Raw genomic sequence first — 24,190 nt, 5'->3', positions numbered from 1 at the left:
AGCTGCTCTGTTTCACAGCATAAATGCTGCTTAAGTGCTGCAGTGCAAAGGTGACGCCAAAGCAGAATACAGCCAATAATACCTCAGCCTGCATACTGGCAGATCAGCCCATGGACTAATCAAGACCAACCTGAATCTACCTACGGGGGTCGCCAACCATTTGGGACCAGTTGGCACAGCTGGAATTTTGAAGAAAATCACCATGGGCACCCATAGGAGCCAACTCCTAGGGGCCGAGGACCCTTTGTCCGTCCACCCCAATAAAATATTTGAGAGGGCTCCTATCAAGTAGTGGGTTGACAAAGCAGACGACACAGAGATTTCTCCAAGTAGTTCTTTATAAGTAAGCTGGAACTGAACTGAACTGAACAGCTCAGCCAGCCTGCTTTTATAGGCAGCCGGCTGTCAACATTGTAACAACAACACCCCAGGGTTTCCCGCCTAAATTAACTGACGTGAACCTGAGTGAAAACTATATACACAATACCCCTGGTGTCCAGGGTGAGCACTTCAATACATAACAGTTCCCCCTCCCCCCAGTTGATGGCCATTGCCATTCAATAGGTGTGTGCATGCCACATTATGCAGGGCAACATTTATCTGCCCCCCCCAATTTATATTCAAGTTGGCACCCCTGTGGGTGCCAGTCACAAAATGGCTGCCATGGAGTGTGTGTTGCATAACACAAAATGGCTGCCACATTGGGGGAATGGCTGCCACAGCAGGGAAAGAGACAGGACCACAAAATAGTGTGGGCATTCCTCCCACCTCCTCCATCAAAGAGGGGGGCATCATCTGCCATGTTTTAAGGGTCATAATTCAATGTAGGAGAGGCTGAGTCTGGTCAAACAGAAACTGAGCAGGAAGAGAAAGCAGGCTCTTGTGGAGTTTTGAGGGGATCTTTTCTTTTGTGGGTACTGTTGGAGGTACTGGCAAACCTTGCCCTATAAAACCCAACCATCTAAGTTTGCTACTCCCCTCAATCTCTTCAGGAGATGCTGCTGATCAGGCTTGGTTCTCTTTCAACCTGTGTTGGAATCAGGTTTTTGGTGTGGCCTGTCTCCGAGGCCCGACAAAAATTATATATGAATCCATGCAGGTGGCCAATCTAAAAGTACAGCTAAAAAACAATTCTTGAAAAATTAGCCTGATGATATATAAGGAAATTGTCTACATATTTCACTCAACAGCCACCATCCAAGTCCATTTCAGTACTAAACAGACCAAAGGGGGGGGGGATAGATTTGCGGCTGCCAGAGCTAAATCAACGACTGTGATGGGATGAAGAGCTGCTTGTGTGTAAATTGCAATCCCTCAGAGTTTGAACAGCTTCTCAAACCTCTGCCTGTGACGGAGCCCCTCCAGCATGGCTGCGTCAGTCGCTAGCAGTATCCGAAAGTGGCTGCTTTCGGAAACGTTTCCAACATAAAAGCTCCTTAACGGAAACACGTCTTCTGGACTCTCTGCGTGACAGTTTCCGCCGAGGAACGGGTGTTCCTATAGGGGGCCCTGAGACTTCCCCACTGTTTTCACTGGAAGCATCTCTGAGCCATTCCTCCGACTCCCCTTCCCTTGACGTTCCTGTTCGCCCCCTACTGGTTCCCTCTTCAGGTGTCAAGTCTCTCTCTACCTCAGAGAGCCTTGGCACCTCCTGTCCTGCCGATGGCAGTTCCCTGACATCCACCTCCCCTCCAGGGCCCCCTTCACCCCCTCCCGTCTCCTCCCCTACGGGTTGTGAGGAGGTAAAACCCCGGAAAGAACCTTCCTCATCGTCTGAAGTTTCGAACACCTTTCTCCACTCGTTGTGGTTCCTAGTCTCTCGGTACTCCTCGTCATCTGAGTCCGTTCCTTCTTCCAACTCCGACTCCGCGAATCCTTCCAGTTCCTCTTCCTCGTCTGTGGTGCCGAAATACTCCCTTCTAAACCTTGCTACCGGCTGTGGTTTCCGCGGGAATCTTTGGTGGAACGTTTCTGTTAAAACCTCGTCATTGACCTCCTCTGCAGTCACCCAGGTGTTTTCTGACTCCGGTTCCCCTTCCCACGCCACTAAATACTCCACCTGATTGCCCTTCCACCTGGAATCGAGGATTTCCGCTACATGGTTACTGCTTTCCCTCTCTTCCAAGACCGGTCCCCTGGTGTGCTCCTCTTCACCTCCCCCCTTGTACGGTGACAGTAATGACCTGTGGAACACTGGATGCAATTTCATGTGGTTGGGTAACCGGAGTTTGAAAGCCACTGGGTTGACCTGCTGAATGACCTCAAAGGGTCCCAATCTCTTGGGTCTTAATTTCTTACAACCCCCTTTGAACGGCAACCCTTGGGTGGACAACCACACCTGATCCCCCACCCTTATGGTTTCACCTTCCCTCCTGCTCTTGTCTGCCTGCTTCTTATATTGAGCCTTGGCCCTTTCTAAGTTGAGCTGAAGCTGACGATGGATCGCTTCCATCTCTTCTACAAACTGTTCGGCCGCTGGGACGCTCCATCTCTCGCCCCCCTCCCCCGGGAATGCCCTGGGGTGACACCCGTAATTGGCCAAAAAGGGGCTCATCCCTGTGGACACATGCTCCGCATTGTTGTAGGCAAATTCTGCCAGCGCCAGCTTTTCGACCCAATCATTCCCTCTGTCATTGACATAGCACCTCAGATATTGTTGGAGGATGCCATTTGCTCTTTCCGCCTGCCCATTGGTTTCAGGATGCCGGGCCGTCGAAAAATTGACTTCCACGTGCAGCAAGCTCATGAGCTTCCTCCAGAACCTGGAAGTAAATTGTTTCCCGCGGTCCGAGACAACCCTCAAGGGGGCGCCATGCAGCCGGAAGACGTGTTCTACAAACAACTTCGCTGTTTCTTCCGCTGTGACTGCATGTGAACATGCTACAAAGTGGCACATCTTAGTTAACAGGTCCACTACTACCATGATGGCCGTCTTCCCTTTGGATTTGGGCAGATCCGTCATAAAATCTATTGATACCGCCTCCCAAGGCCGTTCTGGCGTGGGTAGTGGTTCCAATAACCCTGCCGGTGCCCTTCTTTCCCCCTTGGCCCTCTGGCATTGGTCACACCCTCTTACATACTCCTTTACATCTTCCCTCACCTTGGGCCACCAAAACTCCCTGGTGACCATCCACATGGTCTTGTGTTGTCCAAAATGTCCCGCCGTGGGACTATCATGCAACTGCTTGAGTACCCTCCCTCTCAATTCACCTTCTGGTATATACAGTGCCCCTTTGTAATACAATGCCCCATTTCTTTCTTCAAAACCCTCCGGGCTCTCACCCTCTCCCCTGAGGCCTCTGAGCTTATTTTGGGCATATTCGTCAGTTTCCGTTTCTTCTACCAGCTCTCGTCTCCCCACCAGCGCCGCCCCACACACCCAGCGGTCCTCAGGAATGACATGTCTTTCTTCGCTTGCCCCCTCCCCTTCCAAGTACTCTGGTTTGCGTGAGAGAGCGTCCGCCCTGACGTTCTCTGGGCCTGGTACATAACAAATCTCAAAGTGGAATTTGGAAAATTCCTGTGCCCATCTCACTTGCCGTTGGTTGAGTACTCGAGCTGTTCTCCAATACTCCAAATTCTTGTGGTCGGTGCACACTTGCACCTTGTGTTGTGCCCCAATCAATAAATGTCTCCACCTCCGGAACGCTTCGTGAATGGCAAGTAGTTCCCTGTCATACACCGTGTAGTTCCGCTCGGACTTATTCAGCTTCCTCGAGAAAAAGGCACACGGTCTCCACCCTGACGTATTTCTTCCCGGCTGAAGAAGCACAGCCCCCACCGCTCTGTCTGACGCGTCTGTCTCCACCCTCATGGGCTTCTGTAGGTCCACATGCAGAAGTTGTTCTTCCGAAGCGAAAGCCCTTTTCAGTTCTTCAAAAGCTCTCTCCGCCTCCGCCGTCCAAACAAATTTCTTCTTGCTACTGAGGCAGTCGGTGATGGGCGCCGTCAAGTGTGCAAAATTCTTGATGAACTTCCGATAAAAGTTCCCAAACCCCAGGAATCTTTGCACATCCTTCTTGGTTTTCGGTGTCTTCCATTCCAGCACCGCCTGGACCTTGCCTGGATCCATGGCCAATCCTTGGTCTGACAGGCGGTACCCCAGGAATTCCACCTCCTTGGCATGAAACTGGCACTTCTCCAGTTTCACCCACAGCTGATTGGCTTGCAGCCGGCCCAACACTTCTCTCACGTCCCTCACATGCTGCTCTTCATTTTCCGAATACACCAACACGTCATCCAAAAAGGCCACACAATTCTTGTAGAGCAACGGCCCCAGGACGTGGTTGATGAAAGCTTGAAAACATGCGGAGCCGGCTTGGAGACCGAAGGGCATTACGAGGTATTCAAATGCTCCCAAAGGGGTGAACATGGTGGTCTTCCATTCATCCCCCTTCCTTATTCGTATCAGATTATACGCCCCCCGCAGGTCCAGTTTTGTAAAAATCTTCCCCTTTCTCACCCTGGTCAGAATGTCATCAATTCTGGGCATAGGAAAGGCCAGGGGTTCCGACACGGCGTTCAGGGCCCTGAAATCCACTACAAGTCTCGGCTTATCTGTGTTTTTTTTGTCCACAAAAAACACTGGGCTGCCCCCCACCGCTCGGGACTCTCTGATGAAACCCCTCTTCAGGTTTTTGTCAATGAACTCCCTCAGCTCCTGCATCTCCCTGTCTGACATGGCGTACAGCTTGCCCACTGGGAGTTGAGCCCCCGGGAGTAGGTTGATTTGACAGTCAAAGGGTCTATGCGGCGGCAGTTTGTCCGCTTCTCTTTCGCTGAATACGTTGCTCAGATCTGCATATTGCGGAGGCACCTCCCCTTGCTTCATTACCTCCATCCCAGCTAAGGTGATCTTGGCTCCCCCTGGATCCTTCCCCTGCTTGCAGTGTTCCAGGCAATGCGCCGACCCAAAGGAGACCACCCTCTGGTGCCATCCCACTAGAGGATCGTGAAGTGCCAGCCAGCTCATCCCCAAAATAATGGGAGCTCCTCCCAATGTGGCCACATTAAACGCTATCCTCTCGGTGTGTCTTGCCACCCTCATTATCATGGGAACAGTCTGTTGGTTCACTTCTCCTCCCAACAGCTCTCTGCCGTCAATCGTGGTTACCTGCAGGGGTTTACTTAAGGGGAGGGTTTGTATCTGGTGCTCAGCTGCGAACTCCTTACTCATGAAATTACAGGAGCTGCCTGAATCCAGCAGGGCTTTGATCTGTAGGGGGTGTCCATTTGGCAGCTCTAGCAACACCTCTATCACTAGAGCAGGCCTGGGAGGTTCTGGTGCGGGCACTCTCACTGCTTTTGAGCCTGGCTGCTGTGCCCCGACGGCAGCCAGGCGTTGGCTTTTACTTGCTCTGTGCTTTCCTCCTCCTCTCCCCCAACAGCTCCTGCCATGCCTTGCCATTCCTTTCTCCGTGGACAGACTCTGGCAAAGTGTCCTGGCTGTTGGCAGAGATAGCATTTTTTCCCGCCCTTTCCCTCTTTCTTCCGCCCTTCACCGATGTTTGAAACTGTGCGCGCACGCGCTGTTCCCACTTCCATCGGCTCTGCCGGCGGGAAAGGCTGCTCTGGAATGTCTGGAATGCGGAGCTCCCTCCAACGTTCTCCTTTCCCCTCCCGCTTCTCCAAAGCCCTCGCTTCCTGGCGCGCTCCAATGGCTAGCGCGGCTTTAGTCAGCTGGTCCATAGACTCTGCTCTGGGGTTCCGGGAAAGTTCATCTTTCAAGGACGAAGACAGACCCTCTTCGAAAAGCATTTGAATGGGCTCAGAAGCCAAGTCCCACCCCAATCGATGAATCAACATAGTGAACTCAGTCCAGTACTCACGGACAGTCCGGTTTCCCTGTTTGCAAGCCATTAACTGCCTTCGCACCCCTCCCTGCTCAATGTCACTGGAAAACATCAGGTCCATGGCACGAAAAAACTTCATCGCGTCCTTTAGGATCTCATTATTTGCTGCCATCAAGGGTCTAACCCAGTCCTTCGCCCCTGATTCGAGGTGGCTAATTACAAAAGCCACTCGCGATTCCTCATCAGGGAAGTCATCGAATTGCAGATTGAGAGCATATTGCATCTCTGTCCTAAAGGCATGGTAGTTCCTGGGGTCCCCCCCAAATTTCTGCACCAATCCTGGCATCTTTCTGTTGAGTGGGGTGGCTTTCTCCCTCCCCCTCTCTGCATCCTGAGCCCTCCTTTCTTCCAGCCTCGCCGTCTGCAAGGCAAGCTGGATTTCCAACGTCCTATACCTTTCCTCCAGGCTTGGACCTCCAGCTGCCCCTCCGGTTCCTGCTGGTTCGCTCATGATGCCTCTCCCTGGCACAAGCTAGCTGTCGATGACTTTCGGATTGCTGTGATGGGATGAAGAGCTGCTTGTGTGTAAATTGCAATCCCTCAGAGTTTGAACAGCTTCTCAAACCTCTGCCTGTGACGGAGCCCCTCCAGCATGGCTGCGTCAGTCGCTAGCAGTATCCGAAAGTGGCTGCTTTCGGAAACGTTTCCAACATAAAAGCTCCTTAACGGAAACACGTCTTCTGGACTCTCTGCGTGACAGTTTCCGCCGAGGAACGGGTGTTCCTATAGGGGGCCCTGAGACTTCCCCACTGTTTTCACTGGAAGCATCTCTGAGCCATTCCTCCGACTCCCCTTCCCTTGACGTTCCTGTTCGCCCCCTACTGGTTCCCTCTTCAGGTGTCAAGTCTCTCTCTACCTCAGAGAGCCTTGGCACCTCCTGTCCTGCCGATGGCAGTTCCCTGACAACGACAATTTGCACAGCCTCCTTTTTCTCATGGGTCAAGAGAAATGTTCCACGCATTTGAACAATGTTTGCGATCTTTCCAGATAAAATGCTCTTTCACTCCCTGTTTCATTCATTATCTGATATAGTACACTGAACCGTATCGTATGAGGAATGCCTTAAGCTAGGAAAATGAAACAAAACATGAGCTACGAGGGATGTTTTGATACGGCCCATCTTGATGCGCAGAGGGCAATTGGGAAATAATAAAATCACAGGGAAAGTTGAAATGGTTTTTTCTGTACTACTGCTGCTGAATGAGGGGGGAAAGGACACAAAATGTGAAAAACACATGAAGGCTGTTTGTGTCATTTTCAGTGGCAGCCTTTGGTATGGCTTTAATAGCACCTAGTTCCATAAATGTGGAAGAGCGACAATATGAAACCTGATAGAAAGCTAGCTGATGCATGTCAGCCTGGATAGCTCAGTTGGTTAGAACGTGGCTCTGATAATGCAGGTTGCAGGTTCGATCCCCGTGCGGAGCAGCTGCGTATTCCTGCATTGCAGGGGGTTGGACTAAATGATCATTGGGATCCCTTCCAACTCTAAGATTCTGTGATCTGGCCAGCCATCCAGTCTCTGCTGGGAAAGAAGCAACACGCAGCAGTCCTTGGGTGGCTTTGACTGAGTTTTCACATCCATTGCCTGAAAAGCAGTGAAGCATTTAACAAATTAAAGGGAATAAACAACACAAGCATATTAGAGGCTTTAGGTGTTGAGTAATCAGGAGTTCATGAGGGAAAAGGTAATAAAGAAGGATGAATAAACAGGAAACAGAACAATGTTCCCTTAATCAGAGCAAAATTCAGAAAAGGTATAAACTTGATGGAACATTTTTCAGCCCTTAGTTTAATTGGATCTGCTGTTGGGGAGAGTCTGAGCCAAAACGTTTTTTTTGTTTCAGAGCTGGATTATAGCTGGGGACATGTCAGCTGCCATATTGGGTTAGATCAATGTTCCTGGTAGCTCAGCTTAATTACGTCGACTGACAGTGGTCAGCAAAATGTCAAAATGGGAAGTTGACATACAGGTTTTATGATGGAGATATCTACTGCCGATGCCAGGTAAAAAGGTATCATATAGAGGTTGCACTTCCTGGCTGCTGTAACCAGAAGCCAGCAAAGACCATATCATCCATGCAGTTTGGTAATCATTCTTTTTAAAGATAATTGCTGATCACAATATCTCGGGACAATGACTTTGCCAATCAATTCCCTCTCACAGAAATCTGCAATTCCTCTACTTTGATTGGAAGGCACTTTCTTTTCTTTTTTTAAAAAAAATGTATTTATCGATACTGATTCAAAGATGTACAAAAACACATTCCCATTACAAAGGATCTTTTTTATAATATACTGAGAAAAAATAGCTACTTTAATAATAATAATAATAATAATAATAATAATAATAATAATAATAATAATAATAATTTATTATTTATACCCCGCCCATCTGGCTGGGTTTCCCCAGCCACTCTGGATGGCTTCCAACAGAATATTAAAACCAATCCCGTACCAAACATTAAAAACCTCCTTAAACAGGGCTGCCTTCACTTGTCTTTTAAAAGTAAAATAGTTGCTTATTGCCTTGACATCTGCTGGGAGGGCGTTCCACAGGGCAGGCGCCACTACCGAGGAGGCCCTCTGCCTCTAAGATGGAACAAAGCCAGAAGGAAGAAAAGACAAGGAAAGGAAAGAGAAGAAAGAGAAAGCAAGAGAAAGGGAACAGAAGGAAAGAAACATAAGATTAGAAGGTACTTTCCATACAGTTAACTCTAATGAGCAATTTGGATATGAAAGTAGCATAGAAAAATCCTTTTTTCTATCTAGGCACTTTCCTGCTTAAGCCAATAACACAATTTTAGCTCATCCTAGTCTAATAGCAGTGCAGCTTCCACCTCAACCTCTTTTATCCCTGGCGTCTGGTGCCTCTCTAACGCTCTCTGTCCTGGCTTCTTCTTGGGATTTTAAAATGCTTTCTTGAATTCCCAGGAAACCGTCTCTGCTTGCTAGTTTCACTTATATACACTTTTTTTACACACACACACACACCAACCTCTCAGCCTACCACATGGGCAATAAGAGTTTTTCTAAGTCTAAGTTCCCCATAATAGGCATGCTTTTACACCACCCCTTAAGTCTTCCTTGGCTGACCTTTTGAACCTCCCGACAACAACAGAAAACAATGATTTTTCTACTAAAAACAAAACCCAAGATGGTTGTACCATTTCATTCCTACATAAGATGTGAGTAGCATGATAAATGCTCTGTATGTTGCCCACACAGAAAACAAAAATATGTGAACTTTCCTGTATGGGCTAGAGAAGGACCAACTTTCCATTGGATTTAGAGCTCAGAAACAGCAGATGTTATAGTGAAGCTCTATCTGGAACACACCACCTTTGACTGCAGTTGAAGGTTCTCATGATAGAAAGCTCACCCAAGGGCAAAAAAACAATCCCCGCATATTAAAAAACAGATTGGAACCCTTTCCCTTTTATCAAGTGTTCTGGGCATAGCTGTCAACTTACAGATTTGAAAATAAGGGGCCAGCAGCCTCGAAAATAAGGGATCAGCAGCCAAAATAAGGGATTTTCCCAGCACAGGTATGTTCAACTTCTGAGCCCCTCCGAGCCAAAGGCAAAAAGCCCAGCCAGCAGCCAAACGAAGCCTCAAGCGGTGGTTCCCACAGCGCAGCAACCCGGCAAAGGGGATGCAGCAAGGAAAACCACCGTCACCTCTCCGCTGGGAAGCACTGAGCAAAGGTGAGTCCCCAGGCAACGCAGCTGATTTGATCGACATAAGGCATGCAAGCTCCACCCCCAGTCGTTCTAAGACTCCTTATTGGGTGAGCAACACAGCCAAGCAACACAGTTGGAGCCTCCCTCCTCCCTGGCCAGCAGGGAAGGAGGGAGAGGAGCTGCTTCCTTTGAAACCCAGGAAATTTAAGGGACATCATCAATAAGGGACAGCAGCAGGACACAGCCACTGTGATAAGGGACTTTCCCGCCAAATAAGGGACGGTTGATAGCTATGGTTCTGAGTTCAGGGAATAATTTTCTTAAACTATTAAGAAAAATACTTAATCATGCAGACCCCACCTAAATTCTGAAGTAGTACAGCCCAGAAAGAGGTGACTAATTGCAGACTGAAACATTTGGACCCGTAGTTCCCAACCTTTTTTCGACCATGCCCCACCTAAGCATCTCTAAAATCCTGACACCCGCCCCCCGTGACATATAATTCTTATTATTCAAAATGGAGGAAGCCTAAAAGGCCATTAACTGTTAATAACTCATTCTCGAATTGCCCCCATTAAAATCTAATTGCCCCCTGTGGGAACCACAGATTTGGATAGTCCCAGGTTGCTGAAAGCTGCCATAATCTATTCCCACTCAAGTTATCGCTACGGCTTAAATTGACTAATTCACACAGTAGTTGGGGGGGGGGGCTAAGAAGGAGAATCAGAATGGAGAAGACCTAACTGCTCACTTTTTGGCATGTCTGCACATTTTGAGAACATTGTTGTGCTATCTGCCCATCTCAGTCACCAAGGATGTCAAGGAGAAAATGAAAATCGATTGCCATTACTCATTTACTTAGATATATTCAGTTAGTGCAGTTTTTCTAAATTTAACTAATGTAAGAGAGAGAAGAAAACTGAAAGAAAGGAAACAGGAACAGCAGCAGCATTGTTGTTGTTGTTTAGTCGTTTAGTTGTGTCCAACTCTTTGTGACCCCATGGACCAGAGCACGCCAGGCACTCCTGTCTTCCACTGCCTCCTGCAGTTTGGTCAGACTCATTATTGTATCTTTGAGAACACTATCCAACCATCTCGTCCTCTGTCATCCCCTTCTCCTTGTGCCCTCCATCTTTTCCAACATCAGGGTCTTTTCCAGGGAGTCTTCTCTTCTCATAAGGTGGCCAAAGTATTGGAGCCTCAGCTTCAGGATCTGTCCTTCCAGTGAGCACTCAGGGCTGATTTCCTTCAGAATGGAGAGGTTTGATCTTCTTGCAGTCCATGGGACTCTCAAGAGTCTCCTCCAGCACCATAATTCAAAAGCACCAATTCTTCGGCAATCAGCCTTCTTTATGGTCCAGCTCTCACTTCCATACATCACTACTGGGGAAACCATGGCTTTAACTATACGGACCTTTGTTGGCAAGGTGATGTCTCTGCTTTTTAAGATGCTGTCTAGGTTTGTCATCGCCTTTCTCCCAAGAAGCAGGCGTCTTTTAATTGCAGCAGTAGTAGAAATAGTGTAAAAGTTGTTTCCACAAGGTGTTATGTCAAGAGATTGGCTAACAAGTTGTAACTCCCCATCCACGGCCATCTCAGTTTTGTCATGCTTCTTCTCTGCCATTGTAGAGATTAGATTATTTCCAGGTGACAATGGCTGAAGTAGGATCAATAAGTGATTTATGTTAAAAGTGAAAACAAACAAAAATACGGGGGAAGATAGGCAAAGACGTTGGAGGAAAAACAGGTCTGGAGGAGTAAGTTACAAAAAGTTGCAGGCAGCATGTTCGGGGCTAAAGCTGACCCAACCTAGGACGGTCTATTATGCCACACCTTCACCATTCAGAAGGCTGGATTGGGTGCAAATCAGAGCTTGAAGGGTGGAGAAGTTCTGCTAGCCTTTCATATTGTTTGGTCAAGATCTCAGATTCTGAGCTTGCTGTCTAGGCTGGGCACAGCTTATTTCAACAGAAATGTCAATAAACTAGTAACTCCTCACCAACACAGTGCTACATTCTCCTCGATAGTGATTGTCCCATCCAATGAGCTTCCACAACCTGGTGCCTTCCATATGTTTAGGAACAGAACTCCAAAGCAGCTCCACCTAGCATGGCCACTGGCGAAGGACGATAGGAGTTTTGTAGTCTGGAGGACCCCAGATTGGGGAAAGCTATCTTACAGGAAAAAAGTTGGTTTTGGCCAAACCCTCCAACATTTCTCGGATGAAAATAGGGACATCCTATTCCATACCCTCCAACATTTCTCCAGAAAATAGGGATGTTCAGTGCAATTTTTCTAGAAAAAGAGGGGCTGGAACTCACCATGAAATCTTCCCTTGTTCTCTTATAATGGCAATGGTGCCCACCTGAGAGGTGCCAGAACTGAGTTCCAGTGAGTTCTGGCTGGAATAAAGCCCTGGGAATGTCGTATTGCATACCCCCACCATTTCTTCAATGAAAATAGGGGTGTCCTAAGGAAAAGCTGGACATTCCGGGATCAAATCTGAAACCGGGATGGCTTCTGTAAATCTGGGACTGACGCTGGACCCATGGGCTGCAGGATTTAAGACTGAAGCCCAGCTCTGGAACCCAAATGCTGCAACAATGAGCACATTCTTGAAAGAAGGACGTCATTACACTGCAAATGGGGGGGGGGTGGACCATTAATATTGTGTTTAAAATAATGCCTCAGTTTTGCATTCAGGCCCCGTCTGTTCGAGCCTGTTGCCATGGAAATGTCTGAAATAACACAACTTAAACTTTTTGACCTTTATTTCCCAAGCAACCAAGCAGCTTTATCCCTGTGTGAAGGGAGTATAAAGGGTACTTAGGCAGCTCTCCCGCCTGCTCTGTGTCCCCTGGTGACTTTGGAGCGACAGACTCTTAAGCTCTTAGGCCACTCTAAGCTCTTAGATCATCAAAAAGAGGAAAGGGAGGGTGAAGGAGCCAGAAATATTAACATAACTGTTTATGCTTCAGCTTCCAGTGGACTGCTGTTCTGCCACCTGATCTTGCATAAGGGAGAGGAGCAGGTGTTTGCTAAAGTCAATAGCAAGTGTTTTGCCATGTGTGGCAAAGAACCAGCGGCATCATAGCCAAAGGAGATATGAAACACGTTTGATTCTAAATGCATTACTTAGAAGTAAGGATCATGGAGGGCTGTGGGGCAGGGGTGCCCCAAAACATTGTTGTGGTACTGCAGGGACCATTACAGTGGTGTGGGAACAGGCATACTTATCTTACAGGGGTTGTGAATATTCAGGCGGGAGCATCCTCACATATGTTGGTCGCCCCTGCTCAAATACTTGTGGGCAAGAGCAAGCACAATGCCGTCCTGCTCACAAACTGCTGTTGCATCCTATCAAGGGGCTGTCAGGAATGAAGGTTCATAGAATCATAGAGTTGGAAGAGACCACAAGGGCCATCGAGTCCAACCCCCTGCCAAGTAGGAAACACCATCAGAGCACTCCTGACATATGGTTGTCAAGCCTCTGCTTAAAGACCTCCAAAGAAGGAGACTCCACCACACTCCTTGGCAGCAAATTCCACTGTCGAACAACTCTTACTGTCAGGAAGTTCTTCCTAATGTTTAGGTGGAATCTTCTTTCTTGTAGTTTGGATCCATTGCTCCGTGTCCGCTTCTCTGGAGCAGCAGAAAACAACCTTTCTCCCTCCTCTATGTGACATCCTTTTATATATTTGAACATGGCTATCATATCACCCCTTAACCTCCTCTTCTCCAGGCTAAACATGCCCAGCTCTCTTAGCCGTTCCTCATAAGGCATCATTTCCAGGCCTTTGACCATTTTGGTTGCCCTCCTCTGAACACGTTCATCCACAGGTCAGGAAGAGGACTCAAGACGTGAAGTGCAATCAGCTTTTATTCACAAAATCTGCCCTAGTTGAAGATGTTTCTGGGACTGGCATCTGGTCCTTCCTTCCTTCCTTCCTTCCTTCCTTCCCTCCCTGTCTATCCCTCTCCCTCGGGACTCCTCACAAGCAGCCAAAAACTCTGGTGAGGGGAAGGGATCCCACTCAGGGTCTGTCTGGCTCAGCAATGTGCAAGGTTCTTTATGATCTGGGTGTCAGTCAAGGAGGAGAGTTAGCTGAAGAGGAGCTGTGCAGCTGCTGAGCAACTGAAGCAGCATTTGACTCTTCCTTGTCGGAGTCTGTGCTCATACTGTGACCCTCAGCACCCAACCCTGTCCTGGAATGGCTTTCTTCTTCTGAAACTTCCTGCTTCTATCACCTCCCAGCTTGTCCCTTCCGCAGACCGGTCCTCAGTGTCCCACCACCACTGTCCTGGGTCTAAGTCTTCTTCCTCTGTGTCATCCCTGGGGGGGGGGGGGTCTTGGGCTGGCGTCTCCCACCGCTCTTCGTCATTCAACCAGTCCTTGACAGAACCTTACTTAGGAGCACAGAGGGGAAGATGAAGTAGTGTACAGTCTCAGGGCTCAACCAGAGATTTGGACTAGGACAACCAGTTATAAAATTCCTGGTAGAAAATTTATGTGCATCATTTCCTCCAGGGCTTTCTTCCTGGCATAAATGATGGGTGGAGCAAGCAGTAGTCCTAATCTCAACCTCTGGTAGACAAAGGTGCTCCATTGAGGCCTGAGACTATGCCTTACCTCTTCTTCCAGGCAAAAAAAGGCCCAGTGAGAAAAAGATAAGAGATTATTATTATTATTATTATTATTATTATTATTATTATTATTATTATGGCTCCATTTATGAATTGCTTCCTATAAAACATCTGAAAGTGATTTCATAAGAGGAAACCTGCTAGATCAGACCTAAAGTCCATCTAGGAAAGTGTTCTGTTCCCCCAGTGGCCAAATGGAGGCCTATCCGAAACCCACAAGCAAGACAGGAGCTTGACAGCATTCTCCCGATCACGTACCCAAGCAAGTTATATTCAGAGACACGCTGGAGGTAATATGCCGCCATTGAAAGCTTTATCCTCCATGAATTTGACTAATCATTTAAAGTTCTCCAAGATGGTGGCCATCGCTACACCTTGAGGTAAGAAATGTTATAGTTTAATTATGTGTTTTATGAAGAAGCTCTTCCTTTGCATCTGCCTTGAGTCTCCCACCATTCAGCTTCCTTAGATGATCCCAGATTCACGGATTGGCCTCCTCTTCTGCTACTTCTCGTGCTTCCTCCCAATCCCTCAGGATAAGTTTGGGTACTGAAAGCGGAAGGCGGTGGCAGAGGTAGGCAACTCAGATTGTGGTCAAAGTCCCCACCTTTGGAATGCCTTTGAAGCCTTCACTACTTTTCACCTGGAAAGCACTCAAAGGCTCCTTCACTTTGAGCAAGCATCTGAATTCTTGTGCATTCCCACCTTATCTTAGATGGATTAATTTGTACTACAAAGCTCAGTGAATAAGCTATTTCTACCCATTGTTGTAACTGTGTCTCATTATGTTCCCATACTGTTCCTGATGCTTTGATTTCAGACCAACAGTTTCTAAGCCATCTAGAAGTACATGGTGCTACCTCTTCAGGAATGTATCTATGGTTGAGCTAACCTTCATGGGGTCACGAAGAGTTGGACACAACTAAACAACAACATAGGGACGCGGGTGGCGCTGTGGTTTAAAGCCTCAGCGCCTAGGACTTGCCGATCGAAAGGTCAGCGGTTTGAATCCCCGTGGCAGGGTGCACTCCGTCGCTCGGTCCCAGTGCCTGCCAACCTAGCAGTTCGAAAGCACCCTTGGGTGCAAGTAGATAAATAGGGACCGCTTACTAGCGGGAAGGTAAACGGCGTTCTGTGTGCTGCGCTGGCTCGCCAGATGCAGCTTGTCACGCTGGCCACGTGACCCGGAAGTGTCTGCGGACAGCGCTGGCTCCCGGCCTCTAGAGTGAGATGAGCGCACAACCCTAGAGTCTGTCAAGACTGGCCCGTACGGGCAGGGGTACCTTTACCTTTACTTAAACAACGACAACAATCTTCAGAAGAAGGCATCTTTTCCACAACAGGGAAAAGAAACAAGGCTGTCTTTGGCACCCAATCTCTCCAACGACCTGGGTATCCTGCACTGTCTATTTCCTGTCTTCTTTTTAAAAAATCATTTTTATTTGATTTTACAAATATAAATTTATAACAAAACCAAATACATATCCATATAAATATATTTCTCGAGACTTCCCCCATCCCCTCCATGGGTTCTAATGTCAACGTTTTCAACTGCATATTATGCCTATATTTTGTATCTATCCATATTGTTCATAGTATTTGTAACATTACAAGTGAGATTAAAATCCTGCTAATGTTTTCATCTGCTTACACTGGGTCTAATGTCCTGCTAATGTTTTCATCTGCTTACAGTAATAATTTAATTTTCCTCATTCTTTCTTGAAATTTTTGTATTTTTGGTCCCTGAGCTTTCCAGTCAGTTTTGCCATTTCGGTGTAGTCTAACAGCTTAATTTGCCATTCCTCTCTGGTAGAGACTTTCTCTTATTTCCATCTCTGGGCTAATAGCATCCATGCTGCTGTTGTCACATACATGAAAATGTTTCCTGACTTCTTGAATTGTGAAATGCAGAAACTCTAAGGACGCAGCCTTAGAATCCTATAATTCTAAAATTGAGGGGTTGGGATCGATTGTGAGGGTCATTTAGTCCAACCCCCTGCAGTGCAGGAATTTTTTTGCCCAACATCGGGCTTGAACTCATGACCTGGAGACATGGAGTCAAACTGTTGGTTCAGTATTATTTACATCCAGACTGGCAACAGTTCTCCAGGGTTTCAAGGGGGGGGGGTCTACCTCAGCCATACCTGGATATGCCAGGAGTCAAACTGAGGAATCTTTGTGTGCAAGGAATATGCTCTACCATGGAGCCGCATTGGTACATTTGATCACACCAGAATGGCAAACCAGTAATGGGACTTTCCCTGTGCAGTATTCAGATGACTTTGCATTTTCCCAGAACTCGGAACACTGTTCAAAATCTCCTTTGACTCTTTTTGTGCTTCCTTTAATACATTGGATTTTCTGGCACATTCTTTAAACAGATTTGTTGAATTCAAAGCAAGGCACCTTCACCTTTAATGGTGGTGTAACTTGGACTGGTGCAATTTCTCCCATCACAGATTTACACTGGTGGGTGATTTCCTTCCCTGCTTTCTGATTCTGGCTGCTCGCGATGCCAGTTCAATGTTATCTTCCAATTCTTCCGTCTATACGCAGCCTCAGCTTCACATCGCTAAGAACCAAATTGCTTTTCTCGTTCATCTGTCTGAATCATCTGTGGACTGCACCAGACATCTCATCAAACCACATTTATAGCTTACTTGGACACTGACAGATGGCCTGAACTTCATGAAAAGAGAAGCAAGAGCTTTTGCAACCTCTTGATATTTAAAGTACAGTGATACCTCGGGTTACAAACGCTTCAGGTTACAGACTCTGCTAACCCAGAAGTAATACCTCGGGTTAAGAACTTTACCTCAGGATGAGAACAGAAATCACGCTATGGAAGCGTGGCGGCAGCAGGAGGCCCCATTAGCTAAAGTGGTACCTCAGGTTAAGAACAGTTTCAGGTTAAGAACGGACCTCCGGAATGAATTAAGTTCTTAACCAGAGGTACCACTGTATCACAATAATTTTTCTCCTCTTTCTTCCCTTTCTTCCCTTCTAGGAAGCATAGTAATTATTTGCAACTTCTTTCCGTAATCTAATAAGGTAGCATAGAAGATTGAACTTGTATCTTGGCAGCACTCTCACTTCCATCAACAAGGTTCGAATTACCTCAGCTTTCGTTCCAAGAGTTGGAGGTAGCCACAAAAATGTGGATATACAAAAGGTGGCATTGTATTTGACCCCAATTTATTCTGTTGCTGTGGGGGGTTATCAAAACTCTTTATTTATTTACACCAGCTATTGCAGGTTTCGCCAAGCAGGGCTGATAGGGCCTGTAGTCCAAACGATCTGGAACGCACCAGCTTGGACACTCCTGAGCTATTGGAACCAAAGGTCTAACAGGGATATGAGCAAGATCACTAGCACAGATGTGCAACTGTAGCCCAGTAATCAGCACCATCCCCAGACCAAATGGTACCCCAAGTTAGGCAAGAAGCATCGTCCTGTCTCTTTGTTGTCTTCCTCCCAGTAAATCATGATTTTCCTAAATGCTATTTTTAATATTTGCTTTAATTTAAATAATATTTTCAACATGTACACACACACACACACACACACACCCATGTGCTTGTCTTTGTGCCTCCCATTTCATGCCTCTCCTGATTCTGGGAGTCAGGGGGGAAAGGAGCTTGTTGCAGCAAGATGAGGAGACATCCGTGACTCTTCACCAGCCTGACTCAACTCTGCCTCTTTACTTCCCTCCAACCTACCTCCTGCTTCAGCTTTTGCCTCTGATTCTAGACTGCTCTCTGCCACAAACTCTCCCAGCTAACTAAACCATGTTACCTCTTCATGTCACCTCAGGAGTCAGAGCAGACTCAGCTGGTGTCTGCACCTGAGGACCCAGCACAGGTGAGGACCCTTCAGTCTCATGCCCCAGCCCCGGCTCAGCTGGTTCTGGAGGTGGGGAATCCTGTGCAGGCTGGAATTCCTCAGGTTCAGCATCTGAATCTGAATCCCAGGCCATCACAGTAAGAGGAGGGATTACAGTATTTCATAACCCGAAGGGGGTTTTCCGCTAAAGGATTTCATCTATAACTAAAGAGCCATTCATTACATTATCAATACTATTAAATCCAGTCCATTGTATTTTAACTAACATTGTCTTTCAGGGTTTCCCCGAACCTGGGTCTCCAGCTGTTGTCAGACTACAACTCCCATCTTCCCTAGCTAGTAGAACCAGTGGTCAGTGATGATGGGAACTGTAGTCCCAAAACAGCTGGAGAGCCAAGTTTGGGAAGCCCTAATGTACTTCAATTCAAAGCTTTTCCTATGAGTTATTTGAAAAGGATGCATTTCCAAAAAAATGGACACCACTTTGACCCTCTCCCCAGTTGGTTTCCACTCCTTCCCTTTGTCAGCTTCTGTACTGAAGAACTCAGAAGTCTCAGTCCTACCAGAATCGTACAAATTCAATATCACTTTCATGGCCAAAGCATTTAACTGCCAAGGCATGCTAAGCTTTAAAGCTGCCCTCCAACTTATTAACTGTGTAACTACAGTAAAAGGGGAACTAGGAGCTGTTCACTCTAAACCTCTAATGCTGGAGAAGAGAACGCTTACTCCTCAATGAAAAATAGATTTAAAAGAAAGGAAGGGTTTGTGACACGATGGGTCATTGATGTCGGAAAGCGGTAGCCTTGCTTATTATTTAGCTCGGAGGGTTACATGAGTACTGTTGCTAAAGCCACCCTTTCATCTTTTATTGAGCTGGCTTTTCCCCGTTGAATTATTTTGCTCCTGTATTTCTAGTGGCGGCTTTTGGATACGCTGCGTGGTTATAGTCGTATCAGAGCGGGAGAACCTTTTTCAGCCCTTCTGTGTAACCGTTTGGGGGCTGCGTGGCAGGGATGGGTGGGGGGCCAGGGGAACAAGTGCGTGGAGCAATGGACATGCTAGTGGTATGTCCTATGGTTGCGAAGGGAGGGGAAATGTACAGAGTTGTTGAAATAGGAGATGTATCTGTGAAAGGTATCCCTGTATGCCCAAAGGAGCATCTCCACCCCCAGCGCTCAGCCCAGACACTAAGGTCCTCCTCCTTCTGGCAGTTCCCTCATTGCAAGAAGTGACGTTAAGGGGAACCAGGCAGAGAGACTTCTTGGTAGTCGTGCCTGCCCTGTGGAACACCCTCCCATCAGATGTCAAAGAACCATACAACTTTTAGAAGACATATGAAGGCAGCTCTGTATAAGGAAGCCCTTAATGGTCAATGTTGTACTGTGTTGGGTGTTTTGATTTGTTGAAAACCACCCAGGGTGGCTGGGGCAACCTAGTCAGATAGACAACAAGCAAGCAAGCAAATAGTGACATGCCACGTGGAGGTCTTAGCATCACCCTGAATTCCCTCTGCTACTCTGCCAAGTACCAGGTCTCTTAGTGTAAACCCAGGTCCTTGAGCCCGAACTTCCACAGCCACTGCCCACCACGAACCACCACTGGCAGCAGCAGCAGCAGATATGTTCTGTGTTTAAGATAATCTGTTATTCTGTTAATTATGCTGTTTAAAATGTGTATTTTATAGCTGACTTCCTTTCGTAATGTTTCATTTTGAAATCTTTGTTAAGTTTTTTGGGTGAACTATGTTGCATTTAATGCATATTCTGTACTTGACCCCGGTCTCTACAGCCACAAATGGCGCTGCAACTTTTCAACAATTTTTCTTCACCCCGAAATGTGCACTCTCCCATTGTTTAAAAAAAACATAGTAAAACATCAAACATTTAAAAAGTTAGTTGTGTTAACTTCGCTGTGTTAAATGTGTATTCTATGCTGGACTTCCTTTGTTACGTCTTATTTTGAAATCTTTAAGATAACATTTTAGTTTCCTGTTAATTATGTGGCTTTGAATTTATGCTCTGTATCTGATTTTCTTCTGTATTTTTAAAAAATTTCAGATTGTTTGATTTGATGTTTTGATGTAGATTGTAAACCTCTTTGGAATTTTTTTCTTAAAATAAAAAGGAACAGTATAGAAATGTATCTATTATTATTTTTTAATGAAATGATAGGAACAGGAACCCGACATACCTGGAAGGCCCAAGGTTCCCTAACCTAACCACTAATTTTACAAAAAAAAAGAGAGAGCTGTTATCAGGTGCATTTGTTCCTCAATAGCCACCGTTCACCATTCTCACAGTAATCTCTGACTTAAGGCTTATTTAGTCCCATCTCCCCTTCATCTTAGTCATGGGCTTCCCCAGGTATTATTTTCCGTTGGAACTCACCAGAATTTAGTTCCAGCGCCTCTCAGGTGGGCTCCTTTGCTATTATAAGAGAACAAGGGAGGCGTTCATGGCAAGTTCTGGCACCTCTTTTTCTAGAAAAACAGCGCTGGGTTTGCCAAAGACACATCTATATCAAAATGATTTCAGGCCTTGTGGTTTTCTCTTTCGGAACTTCTTCCTGAATCCTCAGCTTTGAACTGTCAGATCCAATGTAGGCATATGCTCAGCCAAATTTTAATTGCCTTTCAGCATCCGTTTCCTGGTTTGTTTTTTTTAGCAAACATGTTGTTAAGGAATATGGGTGATAAGGAAAGGTTGTTCTTGCCTTGAGCTGGAGGGTTTCTGGCAGATTGCAATGAAATTGCCATGTAAGTGTGTGTGCCTCATAATGATTACACTGATGCGGTACTTGAAAATGTAATCCACCCTGCAGCTTGCCAGCCCAGTCGTTCCATGGAAGCTAATTCCAGAGTAATAATTATGTGGACATTTTCCAAAGGTGGCAGAGAGAACTTCTTCATTAATCAGAGTGGGTCCGTTGAAATTCATGGGCGTAAGTTAATCATGTCAATTAATGTCACTGGGTCTACTCTGAGTAGCTAACTATTTAGCTCTATCCCCACTATATTTTATCTTTGTGTTATGGCAACTGGCTAGTGCAAATTAAGTTTCTATCCATCCATCTCTTCTGAGTAGTGTTAACATAGGCACGTGGGTGGCACTGTGGTCTAAACCACTGAACCTCTTGGGCTTGGGGACTGGAAGGTTGGCGGTTCGAATCTGCATGATGAGGTGAGCTCCCGTTGCTGTGTCCCAGTTCCTGCCAACCTACAGTTTGAAAGCACATCAGTGCAAGTAGATAAATAGGTACCACTGCAGCGGGAAGGTTAACAGCATTTTCATGTGCTCTGGTTTCCGCCATGGTGTTCTGTTGCTCCAGAAGCGGTTTAGTCATGCTGGCCACATGACCCGGAAAGCTGTCTGTGGACAAACGCCGGCTCCCTCGGCCTGAAAGCCAGATGAGCACCGCAACCCCCATAGTCGCCTTTGATTGAACTTAACCATCCATGTGTCCTTTTCCTTTTACCTTTATCTAACATTGAATATAAATTATCATGCTCTCCTTTAGCCCTTAGTTCAATTATGGATCTATGTGCATAAAAAGACATACATCTTTGGAATTATCTTTAGATTGCTCTGGGTGGGAGACTTTTTTCAGCCACAGACTAAACTGAACTCTCAGGGGATTGCAGGCCCATTGTAGCCGGGGCCTGAGGCAATTGTGGGATGAGGGGTTTGACCACAGACAAAAGTGGGTGCAGCAATGGATATGGCTCTTACTTTTGTATGACAGGCTGCATACCAGAGATTTCTACAGCTACAAACACCCCTCCACTTTCATCCAGGAAAGGAACAGGTGTTACAATATTTCAAGGACACATTTTAACATTCAAGGAAGAAAGCATTAAAGGAAGGTACAGATCAGGGGTGAAGAATGTTGTGACCTGAGGGAAGGAGTATGGCCTGGTGAGGGCATGGCCTGAGGGTCCAGGCCTTTAGTTCGGACACCGCTGCTGTGTGGCTTCCTCCATTGCAATATAGACAATGACCAGTTAATGTGTGTCTGAATGACCTGCAATCGCACACGGCTCCAACCCTGAGGTAACCTGAAAATGTCACTAAACGCATCACAGTGTGGGGTGGAACAGGGTGGGGTCAGGAAAGGAACTCTCACACAAAATGCTCACCACTCTGATCTATGAGTTTGAAAAGGGCTCTACCCCTGTTTTAGAGGTAGTGGGCAAAGATTTATAACCTCTGTCGACAGTTTCTGCTCACTCTTTCTCAATTATAAATGGACAATCTCATACCCTCCAACATGTTGAGTTCCAAAACTGGGGCATGCATCTTCCTGTCTGCAGAAGTCACATGACACACACAAAATGATGGAGCCCCAAAGATGCACTTTTTTCAGGGCCCCTGAAATGCCTGTTTTGGGGTGCCACACAAGTTCGTGGCCCCCCAAATAGTGCTTTTTCTGGGGCAAGTTCTCAGCGCAAAATGGCCACCATGCTCTTGCAGGGGGAAACAGGATGTCCCGCTTTTTCCGGGACTCTTGCAGGGTGTGCATTCTGGAATGCAGCCATTTCCAGTTTGGAGCAGCTTTTAAGATATGAGGCAGTGCTTCGGCTTCACCCTGTTCACAACAAATCTTTATGAATCCTTCAGCCTGTTTCAGAAGCAACTCTTGCAGAGTTAAGCACCATTCGTTAAGGAAAACAGGGTTCTTTTGTTCTTTTCCAAGCACATGCATCCTCTTTGCGCTCAAGCTGAATGACCATTGATCTTAAAAGATGCTTCCCTTAGAGATCTTGAGTTTTAGAATCATAGAACCATAGAATCATAGAACCATAGAATCATAGAATCATAGAATCATAGAACCATAGAACCATAGAGTTGGAAGAGACCACAAGGGCCATCGAGTCCAACCCCCTGCCAAGCAGGAAACACCATCAGAGCACTCCTGACATATGGTTGTCAAGCCTCTGCTTAAAGACCTCCAAAGAAGGAGACTCCACCACACTCCTTGGCAGCAAATTCCACTGTCGAACAGCTCTTACTGTCAGGAAGTTCTTCCTAATGTTTAGGTGGAATCTTCTTTCTTGTAGTTTGGATCCATTGCTCCATGTCCGCTTCTCTGGAGCAGCAGAAAACAACCTTTCTCCCTCCTCTATATGACATCCTTTTATATATTTGAACATGGCTATCATATCACCCCTTAACCTCCTCTTCTCCAGGCTAAACATGCCCAGCTCCCTTAGCCTGGAGTTGCAATCCTAATTCCCCTTACCTGGGAGTAAGCCGCATGACTTCTGTGTAAGCAGGGTTAAGATTGCAATGTTGAACAGAAACACTTGGAAGTTGGAACAACTTTCTTGGCTCTTACTCGGCCGCTTATAACTATTTTGCAGAAAATCGATATTTCAGATAAAGAGACTATAAAATGCAAAGCAAACTACCTTTCCTAGCTCATAAAAGACCGTAGATAGGAAAGCCATTGGGATTCAGATTACTGAAGCCACACAGGGCAGGGGAGAGAGTTCAGAAACTTACCAGCAAAGGAGTCAACCCAATCTGGAGCTAGATCCAAGAGGAAGGTTTATGAAATGTCCAAGGGAGCTTGTTCTGTGATGAAAAGAGCTTCACCGAGTAGTAAACCAAGAGCAGGTCCTTCTGCCTTGGCTTTCTTTGAGGGAAGTCTCCACCACCTAGGAAGAGAGATTAAATAGGAGGTTGGTTTATGTGTCAAGGGAGAGGCGTGGTAGAGGCAAACTAGGACAAGAGGGAAGCACCTCTTGGTAAGTTGTTGCTCCATTTTCTTTCTCTTCCTCCAAAAGTCAACTTCTCTGAACAAGTACGTCTTTTGTTTCAGCTTCTGACTTCATAACAGGCAATGGCTTGTTGTGCCCAATTTACTCTGATCACTGTAGAACGCAAGTGCTCTGGACAATGAGGCAAAAGGGAACAGAGTGGTTTTTTCCCTTTTGCTTTTTGTTTTGGCCGTGATCCACATAGCAATTCAAGTTGATTACTTGGGTTTTAAAGATTATTTAGACCCACTGTAATTAAAGGACCCTTAGTTTAATTCTGGGGACAGCACCTGATTTACAGAAGCTGCCCCAGTTTCTGGTTTCATTCGTGAATGCCCTGCTTTTCCTTAGGACCTGCCTAGTTTCATTGGAGAAATGTTGGAGGGTATGGAGTTATGTGACCCTTG

General features: G+C 46.5%; 1 protein-coding gene across 1 annotated transcript in view; it reads right to left on the bottom strand.

Moving 5' to 3' along the window:
• Positions 1–23,812, bottom strand: part of SLC13A1 (solute carrier family 13 member 1) — a 95,041-nt gene extending 71,229 nt beyond the window's left edge. Inside the window, exon 1 of the mRNA XM_083399765.1 lies at positions 23,527–23,812. The gene's annotated coding sequence lies outside the window, so the exon portion shown is untranslated. The remainder of the gene's footprint in view (positions 1–23,526) is intronic.
• Positions 23,813–24,190: the final 378 nt, after the last annotated feature.

This window comes from Podarcis tiliguerta (assembly GCF_965153285.1).
Source record: "Podarcis tiliguerta genome assembly, chromosome: 10".
In the NCBI taxonomy this organism is placed as follows: domain Eukaryota; kingdom Metazoa; phylum Chordata; class Lepidosauria; order Squamata; family Lacertidae; genus Podarcis; species Podarcis tiliguerta.
Note: the sequence above shows the minus strand (reverse complement) of the source record. Positions and strands in the feature narration are given on the sequence as shown.